At 59.5% G+C, this 10,416-nt stretch overlaps 1 pseudogene; it reads right to left on the bottom strand.

Annotated features, from left to right (window-relative positions):
• Positions 1-1,077: 1,077 nt before the first annotated feature.
• On the bottom strand, positions 1,078-7,677 carry LOC122891836 (annotated as a pseudogene).
• Between the last annotated feature and the right edge of the window lie 2,739 nt (positions 7,678-10,416).

Raw genomic sequence — 10,416 nt, 5'->3', positions numbered from 1 at the left:
CCCCGTGCTCGCATGTCCACTGGCTTTAGAAGAGTCCGGGACAGAAACCGCGTGTCAAGATTACACCGAAAATGCGACCGGCTTCACTGGGCTGCCCCGAAGCTCCAGCGACCGACCATCGGGCCAGGGGCCGGACACCCCCCCCCCCAAAACACCAGCCTAACCCGCCCCTCTCCCTCGCTGCCCCGAACACGAACACGGAGCTGCCCGCCGGCGTGCCCCCCACGGTTGCTGGGAGCACCGGTACCGGTTAACCCGCTGAGGGAGTGCGGGGGGCGGGGGCACGTCTGCCCGAAAGTCCTGTGTTAAGGAATCCCAGGCACAGCCCCGCGGCAGCCCCAGGGAGAGGGGGAGTGCGGTACTGGGCCTGAGGAGGGGAAAGGATGGCGAGCGTATAAAAGTTCAGCTATGGGGGCGCCTGGGTGGCTCAGTGGGTAAGCCGCTGCCTTAGGCTCAGGTCATGATCTCAGAGTCCTGGGTTGGAGCCCCGCATCAGGCTCTCTGCTCAGCAGGGAGCCTGCTTCCTCCTCTCTGCCGGCCTCTCTGCCTGCTTGTGATCTCTCTGTGTCAAATAAATAAATAAAATCTTTTAAAAAAATAAATAAAAAATAAAAGTTCAGCTATGCACACAGAGCTTCGGTTTCTGGTTTCTTTTCCTTTCTCCTTTGTAAAAACTTAGCTGCTTTTTAAAACAAAAAGCCTCGAACTAAAATGGCCCTGCTGCCAAACCACTACGCCTGGGGCTGTGGGTGCGGGGGGGGGGGGGGGGGGCAGGGAGGGAGGGAGAGGGATGGGGTCATCTGCACTGCACAAAGGCTCGAGTCACTCCACGGTCACTGTGGACAGGAGGCGGGGACGACATGGGGACGGGGTCGTTTGCTTGCTTGTTTGCTTCGTAGTAAAGCGAGCAGGTCAATGCCACACATCCACAGGGGCAAGCTGGCTGGACACAGAGCTTTCGGGAGTGGAGAAGGGAAGGGAGGTCTCTCAGTCTGGGCCGGGTGGTTGGACGGTGGATCTGGCGAGGTGTCCGAGATGTCTGCGAGTCTGGCTGTGTCCGGGCCCAGCGGCGGCCCTGTCCTCGAGGTGGGGGCGAGGCGTGGCCAAGCACCTTCAGGCCTTGCTCTCCTCCACTTTGACCGGCCCAGGCTTGATTGCTCCGGTTCGCTTCATCTGGGAGGCGGCTGAGGGGGCCTCCTGCAGTTTCAGGCTTCCCAGGCTGGGTTTTTCATCCACTCCTTGTTTGGCCTGTAAGTCTGCGGTGACGCCACGGAGCCTCCGGAAGGAACATTCTGTTTACTGTCGGCAAAGTGGAAGCCCTTCATCTCCATCTGAGAGGACTCTCTGCTGGTGTCAAGGACCGAAGGCTGGGAGCCAGGTGGAAGGATTCTTCGGGGGCCCGACAGAGAGGCTCTGCCCCTGGGGCGGCTGGATGGACTGCGGCAGAATCAGGGGCTGCTGCCCAGAGCCCTACCGTGGCAGGGGGAGCTGGGAGCCCGGCAGCGGCATCTTCAGCTGTGGGAGCTGGGAGTCCAACAACTGGGAGGCGCCCAGGCCAGCAGCCTGACCCAGCTGGCCCTCGTACACCAGAGCTTGGTTTCCACTCATGGGCTGGTAGGGGGAGCCGGACTGGGGCTTCACCATCTCTAAGGGCTGCATGCCTGGGAACGCCGAGTACGGAGGCTTCAAGGCTGTGCCTCCAGAGAGAATCACGGTGCTGGGCGGTGACAGGCTGGGATGCATGTACACCTGAGATCTGAAGGGCTGCAAGGAGCTGAAGATCTCCTGAGCCTGGGAGGCAGGCAGCCCGCCCCTCAGTCCCAGCTGGGCTGGAGCCTGCAGAGACGTGTGAAGGGAAAGCGGGATCTGCCCGGCAGCGGCAGCCTGCTGGTAACTCTGCTGCTGAGGTATGGTCTGGGGAACCAGCCGGGGCTGACTTGCGAACATGTGGCCGTCCAGGTAGAGAGGCGGCAGGTGACTGCCTGGAAGAGAAGCTGAAGGCGCGACAGAGGCCACAGGCATGGGCGGCATGGACACCCCACGGAAGGAGCTGTAGCTGACCCCATTGGAGGCTCCCACAGACGATGGGGGTTGGATGCCTGAGCCCGTCCCACTGGGAGAGCTCTGCACCGGCAAACTGGGGGAGTTTTCCCAAGCCTTGCGTGCAGACTCCATCTTCAGGGTGAGGTCCGCGGTGGGGAAGGACATCTGGGAGAGGCCGATGGCCCTCTGCATGTGATGGTCGCGCCGGAGGATGGGAATACTCGGGGCCAAGCCCGCGTTACTGGCCAAGGCATCCTGAAGTTTGACGACCGGATTCCCCGCAGGACCAGAGGCAGAGCCAGGCGGCAAGCTGAAATCAGAGTCTTCTGGATTGACTCCAAATTCAATGGGCGGCACCGGCAACACAGAATCCACGTGAAACAGGCTGGACGACGGCCCCCTGCAGCCGGTCGGCCCCCTCCGAGCCCTTTCTGTTTTTCAGAGACCGCTCATTGCCGGTGGGTCCTGGTCTGTGCTCCTTGCTCTGTCCTGACGCTTGTTCTGCATCCTTCGGCTGGGACTGCTTCTGAGCCTGCTCCTTGTGGCCGTCAGCCTTGGGCTCCAGGCCAGGTCCGCTCATGTCCTCCGCTTTCAGGGTGTCCTACGGGGAGCTGCACTGGGAGGAGGTCGCAGACGACTCCCGAGACTCAGCGCTCAGGTCAACGCCGCTGTCCCCCTGGCTGCTCTTAAAACCCTCGGCGGAGCCGGGCTCGGCGCTGCTGAAGGCAGTGGCGGCTTTTGTCCAGGAGTCGTTGGTCGGGGCCTGAACGGGGAGGGCCTGGCTGCTGCTCTCCCAAATCTCGGTGCCCAGGCTACTGCCGGGCACGGTCATGTCACTCTGCTCCAGGCACAAGTTGTTTTGCTTTTTAGCAAACCGGGGAGGAATACGGGAGGAAGACCTCGCCCCTTGACAGGCATCTGCACGGCCTGCTCCTTCCTCCTCCTCTCTTCTTCCAGCAGGCGGCGCTGCTTCTTGGTAAGGACCTCGATGCAGCCTTCACCCGGCAAGGGGCCCACTTCACTCTCCTCCCCAGGGCTGGACCCGCACTTTTCAATGATGGAATTTCCGTAGCTCAGGTCAAACTGTTTCATGGTCTCTCCCTGTTCACCCGCCCTCTGAACAGCCAGCTTGGCCTCCTTCTCTGCCTTCTCACAGGGGACATCAGGGGCGTCAGAAGTGGCATGGGCTGGTCGCTCCAGCGCGTAGTGGTCGCTCCCACCACCGCCTCCACCAAGACCTCCAGGCAAGGCCTCGTCTGGGGACCTTTTGGCTTTCAAAGGCGTCCCACTCTGTTGGCTCTCCTAACGGGGAGAAGCGTCACCGCCACCTGGCCTAACCGACTTCTCCCCAAAACCCCCGGATCCAGCTTTCCGCTCTGCCTGTCAGCCAGGGGCCTCTGGCTGGAGAAGCTCCTCTTGGCCAGCTCCTTCTTCTCGCCCACAGCAGCCCCGGGCAGGCTGCCGTCCGCCTGGGGGTCGGGTTCAGCCCCTGGGCCCTCGCGCCACTCCCCCCTCTCCATGAAGTCGCTGCTCTCAGAGGCCAACTCCCACTCCTCATTGGCGTGATCAGATGAGTTCTGGTATGAGAGCTCGGGGGACCCACTCTTATCCCCGGGGCAGAGCTTGGGCCGGCCTGGCCATGGCCCTGCCGGCAGGTGGGGCTCCTCCTCGGGCCCCCAGAGGCCCAGGGACTCTCGCTCCTGCCGCAGGCGCCGAAAGCCTGGTGGCTTGTCCTGGCGAGGGGGGCGCCTTCTCCGGAACGGCCGGTTCTCTGCGCCTTCTGAGTCGGCCATGTGGTCGTCAGGGAAGAAGGGCCTCTTGTCCTCCAGGCGGCTGTCCTCGAAGGCCCTGGCACCAAAAGAGTCAGAATGTCTGTAGGCATCGGGGACACAGTCCCTGTCTGCGGGTCGCCGGGACCCGCACGCATCTGGGGAGCTGTACTCCTGCCAGGAGGCGCCCAGGCTCTTGCTCGGCCAGTGGGCGGCCTCTTTGGACACGAAGGTTCTCCGCGTGTAGCCTCAGCTGCTCAGCCAGGGAGGGAGCACCCGGCCAAAGGCAGGAGGGCCTCGGCTCTTAGCCTCCAGGCTTCTGTGGTCCTCGGAGCACACCTTGCTAGAGCGCCAGGAGTCCCTGAGTCCCCCTTCCTCAGGGAACTGCCCTCCCGCTCCAGGAGGGAGGCTTCGTTCCCGTTCTCTGGGCCTCGCTGCCGCCGCCGCTTGGGAAGCTCTTCCTACTCAGAGCCCTCACTGTGGGTCTCGCTGGCGATTCGCCGCCGCGGCTTGGCCCTGGGGAAGTCTTCCGGCTGGCCGAGGTCCCGCAGCCTCCGGCCACGGCCGCTCCTCGGGCCGCCGCCGTAGATGCCCGGCGCCCCGAGTACCCCCCACTGCAGAGGCCAGGACCGCCGCCCACAGGCCGCCCTCGGAACGTGAACTCTCGGAAGCCGCGGCCGCGGCCCCGGGCCTGCCCTCGGCCCCCAGAGGCTTGCTCCTCATCAATAAAGATCCAGTTGTTCCTCTTTGTCGGGGGAGTGTCGCTGGACTCCCGGGGCGGTCTGCTCTCCCAGGCCCGGTCGGGCTTCTCGTCCTCTTCGCACCTGCCGGCCTCAAGGCCCAAGCCAGCGCGGGCGGAGCCCTGGTCCTCCAACGGGAGGGGGAGGAATTGGCCAGCGCAGGGTCCTTCTCTTCATCCTCATCCTTGTCCGTGGTGCGAACCGGCCCCTTCTCCTTGGCCATGCGGGCACCCTCCTCCCCCAGCTCCTGCTTCACCTTCTCGAGTTCCTTCTCCTTGTCCTCTACCTTGAGGGCTTTCAGCACGGGCTTCTTGATGGGCCGGACCTCCGCGTCCTGCCGGTCTGCTCTGGGTGCTGGGTGCTGGGTGCTGGGGCCCCGGGGCTCAGGCGGCCACTCAGGCTGCAGGGGAGGCTGATTGTTGGGGCTCCCTTCCTTCTCCCAGGAGGAGACATTAAATGATGGCTCCTCCCGGGGCGCCCCCTTCTCGATGCTGTTGGCTGTGTCGGTGGCCTCTGGTGGGTGGCTAACGTCCCAACTGTTATACTCTGGCTTTTTCTCGGCTGGGGCAAAGTCGGGCTCCAGCGGGGAACACCTGAGGTCTGGGGTGTGACCCCCAGGAGCACCTGCTTCCTGAACATGGTCTTGGGGTGGAAACAAAAGCTCCTGGCCTATTCTTTGAGAAGAGACACAGCTGTCAAAGTCGGCTTGGGCCTTCTTGTCAAAAGCACTCAAGAACTCCTCCCCTCTCTCCTCAAGGAGATCGCGCTGGGCGCCTACACCCCCTGACCTTCCGGGTGAGGCAGAGTAAGAGCTTTCATTCCTGACCTGCATGTCCATGGCCAAAGTGTCGTTGGATTTCGGCTGGGGAAGCGAGTAGCCCTTGCTCTGCAACGCCATGTAACCCTCGGGGCTCCACACGGGGGCTGGGTCGAGGGTGGCCACTTTCCTTTCTTGCAGTGGGGGCACGCAGCTCTGGTCCTCAGAGCGACAGCCAGTCCCCCCAAGGGCATCTGGGGCATCATGGGCTTCATCAGTCCCGAGGGGTGGAGGGCAGACGGGTAGAAATCCATGGGGGCGCGAGTGGGCGGGATTCGTGGGTCCATGTAGGAAGGCATCATCATCCACCTGGGATCGAAGCCCAGCATCTGGGGATGGTGGGGGTAGAAGGTGCGCTGTGGGTGCGATGGCGGCGGGTACACCGGCTGCCAGTGCTGCATTTTGTACAGCTGCTCCTGCTGCTGCTGGCGCTGGAATCTGGGAGGAAGTGACTTCTGGTACTTGCTGAACTCCTGCGCGGGGGACCCGGCCTCCCTGGCCCCCTCCTCACTGACGCCGCTCTGGGCCACGGCTGGAGGAGCCTTGGGGGCTTCTTCTGAAAACGTGCTGGGGGCTCCCTGGGCAGAGAACTCAGGAGAGCCTTTGCGCACAGCAGGGCCATTCTCCTGTGGGGGCGGCTTCTCAGTGCCTGGAGATTGGGGCACCTCCTTCTCTGCCTGCTTCTGGGCCTCACCCGCCTTCTGAGCCTGCTTGCACTTCTGATCCAGCTGCTTAAGCTTGGCGGCACAGGCAGCCAGCCTCTCTTCCCGGGCTAGGCGCTCCTCTTCCTCCTGGCGCTTTCGGGCTCGCTCCACAGCCTCGGACATCTCTGACTGCACAAACTTCTGCCGTGGGGCTGGCTTGTCCTCTTTGTCCTCAAGAGACTGTTATGGGAACATGCTGCCCAGCGAGGACTTCTGGTAGTCAGGGCCGGATGCCCAGCTGTGAAGTTTCCTAGAAGTTGGCTGAGGTTCTGGCACTTTCCGGACAACAGGGGTCACTGCTTCGCCCCAGTCTTTTCCTTCCTCCTGGGGACGCTTGGCATCAGCACTGTCCGCGGAGCTCATGGACAACTGCCGCTGCCGTCTGGGGTCCCAACTGCTCCACTTGGGCCTGCCGTCCTTCCCAACGTCCACCTCCTCTTCGTCATCACTGAACTTCAGCTTCTCGGAGTAGTCCACTTCCTCGTGCAGGCCTGCCCAGCCGTCATCGGCGTCGGCGTCCAGGTCATCCAGGCCCTTCAGGTTTTCCGCGTTGATGATGGTGGGCCGTGGGGCCCGGCCCACCAGCTGCCTCAGCGGGCGGATGGGGCGAGTCGTGCCCAGCCTGCTTTCCTTCCCATCTTGGTCATTCATCTGGAACTGTCTAAAAGGAACACGGGGTTCAAGACGGAGCTGGGGAAGGGGAAAAGATCCTCGTTCCTCTGTACCCTGGTTCTCTGATGACTGCGGTGAACACATAAAAGCAGGAAGCATGTCATGGTATGTAGGTGGGTGGTATACATTTCCCACGAACTGTGAAGCCCCTTTGCGGACAGGCTGAGCCGGCGGAGACAGGGGTCCTTAGAATCGCTGGTGCATGCCGAGGAGGGGGCTCCGTCTCCTGCACTCGAGTTCCTGCTGCCCAGCTCAGTTGGCGAGGCGCTCAGAGACCTGGCAGAAATTATGTTTCGCCCACCGCCCTCCCTCCAGCTTGTCACATTCTGAGGGCGGAGGCTTGGTCCTGGCCCATAGGACAGATCAAAGACGCCCCTTTCCTTGCCAGCCTTGTCCTGCCCTCCAGCTGCTCTCAGCGGAAACTCCTCGGGAGAGAAGGATAACAGTCGGCTTGAGCCCCTTAAACCACCTTCGTGTCCTGCTGGCTTTCCATTCAGCTGTGCCCATGACTTTGGTCCACCTGGCACTGAATTTGTGTTCTCCTGGCTGCTCGACTGTGTCGGCTTCTGTAAGCTGGAGACAGGCCTCTGCAAACCCGGCTGCGGCAGCGCCTCCGGCGGCGGAGAGCCCGTCGCACTGGAACTCTTTGGGTTTGCTGATCCTGCTTGTTTGCCCATCCTCCCGTCCTTGGGAACTATCACGATGTTGGGGTCCTTTCCTCTGTTTTCAGACTTCAAGCTCGGCAGGTTTGCAGGTGGGGGCATGCGTCGGGCTGTGGCCACTTTCCCGAGACTCTGTAAGCCGCGTCTAGGAATGACTGAGGATCTGACCGCGTCTACTGATTTTCCTTTATACTTATCAAACAGGCTGAGAGTCCAATACTTGCTTTTCCCATCCTTGCCCTTGTTTATTTGCCCCAAACGATCGGACATTGCGATGAAATGTCATCTAGGAAGGACATTTTCTCGGCACCACTCCCGATCTGCCTGGTCTGGTTCCGCGGGCGCGACGGGGCCGGCCGATGGCGGTCGGGCAGCGGTCGGGCGCGGAGGCGGCGGGATGGCGGCGGATTGTGAGGCCGCGGCGCGGCTGCTCGCTCGCTCGCTCCCTCCCGGGCTCGCTCGTCGCTCGCTGGCTCGCTGGAGCCTCAGAGCCTGCGTCTGGCCGCTCGCCTCCCACTCGCACTCGGCTCCCCGCCCCCCGCCTGCCGCTGCCCCCGCCTCCTCCGGCCTCCGCCTCCCGCCGCTGCCCGCAGCGCGCCCTCCAGCCTGAGGGGGCCGAGCAAGGGGGGGAGGAGGGAGAGGGATCCCGGGGAGGCTGGGGGGGAGGGATCCCCGGGAGGCTGGGGGGAAGGGCACGGGAGATGGAGCAGTGGGGGGTGCGGGGGTCCCGGCCCCTATTATTTTTTTAAAACAACAAATGTTACTAGGCCAGTACTCAATAAAACTGCTAACAATAAATCACAAAGTCATCTATGATTACACGGCTTCACGGTATTTGTTCTACTTAGGAAGACATGACCTGACAGAAGCTAGGGTGAAAGATCTCCCGGGGCTCCAAGCACCCCGGAATGGACCCCTTCTCAGGAGGAGACCCCCGGACCCAAAAACCAAGCCGAGTCCACTGATCAGATGCAAACAGCACGAGGTTTATTGAGTTGACACAGGTACCTGTGGGCGATCAAGTCTTAGGAAGACTCGCGCGCCAGCCCTTTGTTCAGGGCCTTTTTATGGGGTTTGGGGAAGCGAAAGCATACGTACAGAAGCAGAAACATAGTTACAAGGTTCTTATTGGCTGGTTTGAATGTAAGGCATACTCGGTGTTTGTAGATTGGCTTTGAAGGACCCCAGCGAGCGAAGAGAAAGGTGGGGAGGGGGAGTGAGGAGGGGGAGTTGGACCTTATTACTCAGCAGAGAAACATCCTGCCTACGTGACTAGGCCCACGTACCTAGGCGACCCCCTTGCCTATGTGACTATGCGCATAAGGTATCCTGTTGAAACAGGAGACCAGTATCACCCCCTAAAAGCCAAGTGGTTACAGAAAGGCAAGGGAGTGGTTAAACAATTAACTGGGGGAGGGGTCTAACAGGGGAAGGGCGAGCGATTACAGAAAAGCCAAGAAGCAGTTAGTTAATCAATGGCTGGGGGGGGGGTGTCTATATGCGGAGTCTTTCATTCCCCCCTTTTTCTTTATCATGGATAGAATCTTATATCCATTCGCTCTGGTCCTGTACCAGGTCAGTTTGGGATCCGGTCTGTCGAATTAGCTGATATTGCTGTGTCACCAGTGGTTTTGCAGCCCCAATAGCGACAATAAAAGTGGGATGTCCCACTACAGTAGGTCCACTCTCTGGGTCTGTGAAACACGGGGCATAAGTGTTCTTAACATACTTTGTTGACTTCAGTCCCCATAGCTTCCCCAAGGATTTAACCCGAGTCACCCCGGGGGGGATGGTTGTGAAGGCGGTCAAAGTAATTTTCTACGTCCTAATTGGCTGGAGTTCCCATTGCTAGCTTGCAGATGTTAGGGTGTACTAGCTGCAGGGCTTGCAGATGGGCTTGAGGAACTGAGTTATGTGTCTTTGGAAATTGGGCTATTGATAAGGTAACTTCTTTGTTGTAAATCTCAAGGACATTTGCAAACAAAGGGAGACTCCTGCCTTACAAGACTGTGATCTCTGCAATATAAACATTTGTTCTTTTTTCAGGGCAGTCAGGGGTGCCTGTGAAATGTCATACATATTACCAAGGGGAGGGGTGGAGAGGGGGTGCAAGGCGCCAGCCCCTGCTCCCTCTTCAGCCAGCCTCCTGAACAATTTTGACCCTTAAATCTTTAAGGTGGTTGAAGGTGGAAGGTCTTATCTTCTGTAACTTCTTCCTGCTGAATAGGGGCGTAGAGCTGTCCCTACCTACTCAGGTCAACATTGATCAGTGGAGGAATGTATAGGGGAGTTACGAAAGGCGGAGGCAGCTGAATCCAGTGCTGACAGTGAAAAAGTATCTTTGCGCATGGTAAGGATCATCTGTCATGGTGAAGTCATTGCAGCGATGGAGTCTCGGCACCAAGTAGAGAAACAGCGAACAAAGCAACATATTAAGGCTAATAAGGCAATAAGAATGAGAAGCCCAAAAAGGAGATTTGGCTACAGTCCTCCTCCAAACCAGTAAGCTAACCAATTGCTGAGAGAGAGAGAAGGATCTTGTAGAGCTTTAATCTGGGCATTCATATCCTTTATTAATCCTGTGACACTTTTGTGATAGTCTGGGATGTACACACAACATTCTGTCTTGATAATTACATATATGCCACATGACATCCTCTAGTCACAAAGATGGAACAAAAATGGATGCTAAGTGATTATACCATTTAAAAAATAGATCGCATCCATCTTTGTTTTAAGTTGGGGAGACTAGCTGGAGTTGTAATGGTTTTAGTAATGCGCCCATGAATCCAGGCAAATCCTAAGGTACAGCGACCTATCCACCCTGGAGGAAGCCAGGGCCACAGGTTTGTTTCACATATCCAGTGGGTTCTGTTTGGAGCTGGCCATCTAATGCCAGGTCGCCTTGCCCAGTCAGTAGCAAACCAGTCAGTAGCCTGGAGTACTGTTACTTGGGAACACATTTCTAGTGATAGCCATCCTAGATATCGTGCGTTCTTTGCCCAAGTA

Source organism: Neovison vison, chromosome 12, assembly GCF_020171115.1.
Source record: "Neovison vison isolate M4711 chromosome 12, ASM_NN_V1, whole genome shotgun sequence".
NCBI classification, from domain to species: Eukaryota; Metazoa; Chordata; class Mammalia; order Carnivora; family Mustelidae; genus Neogale; species Neogale vison.
This window is presented reverse-complemented; position numbering and strand designations above follow the sequence as displayed.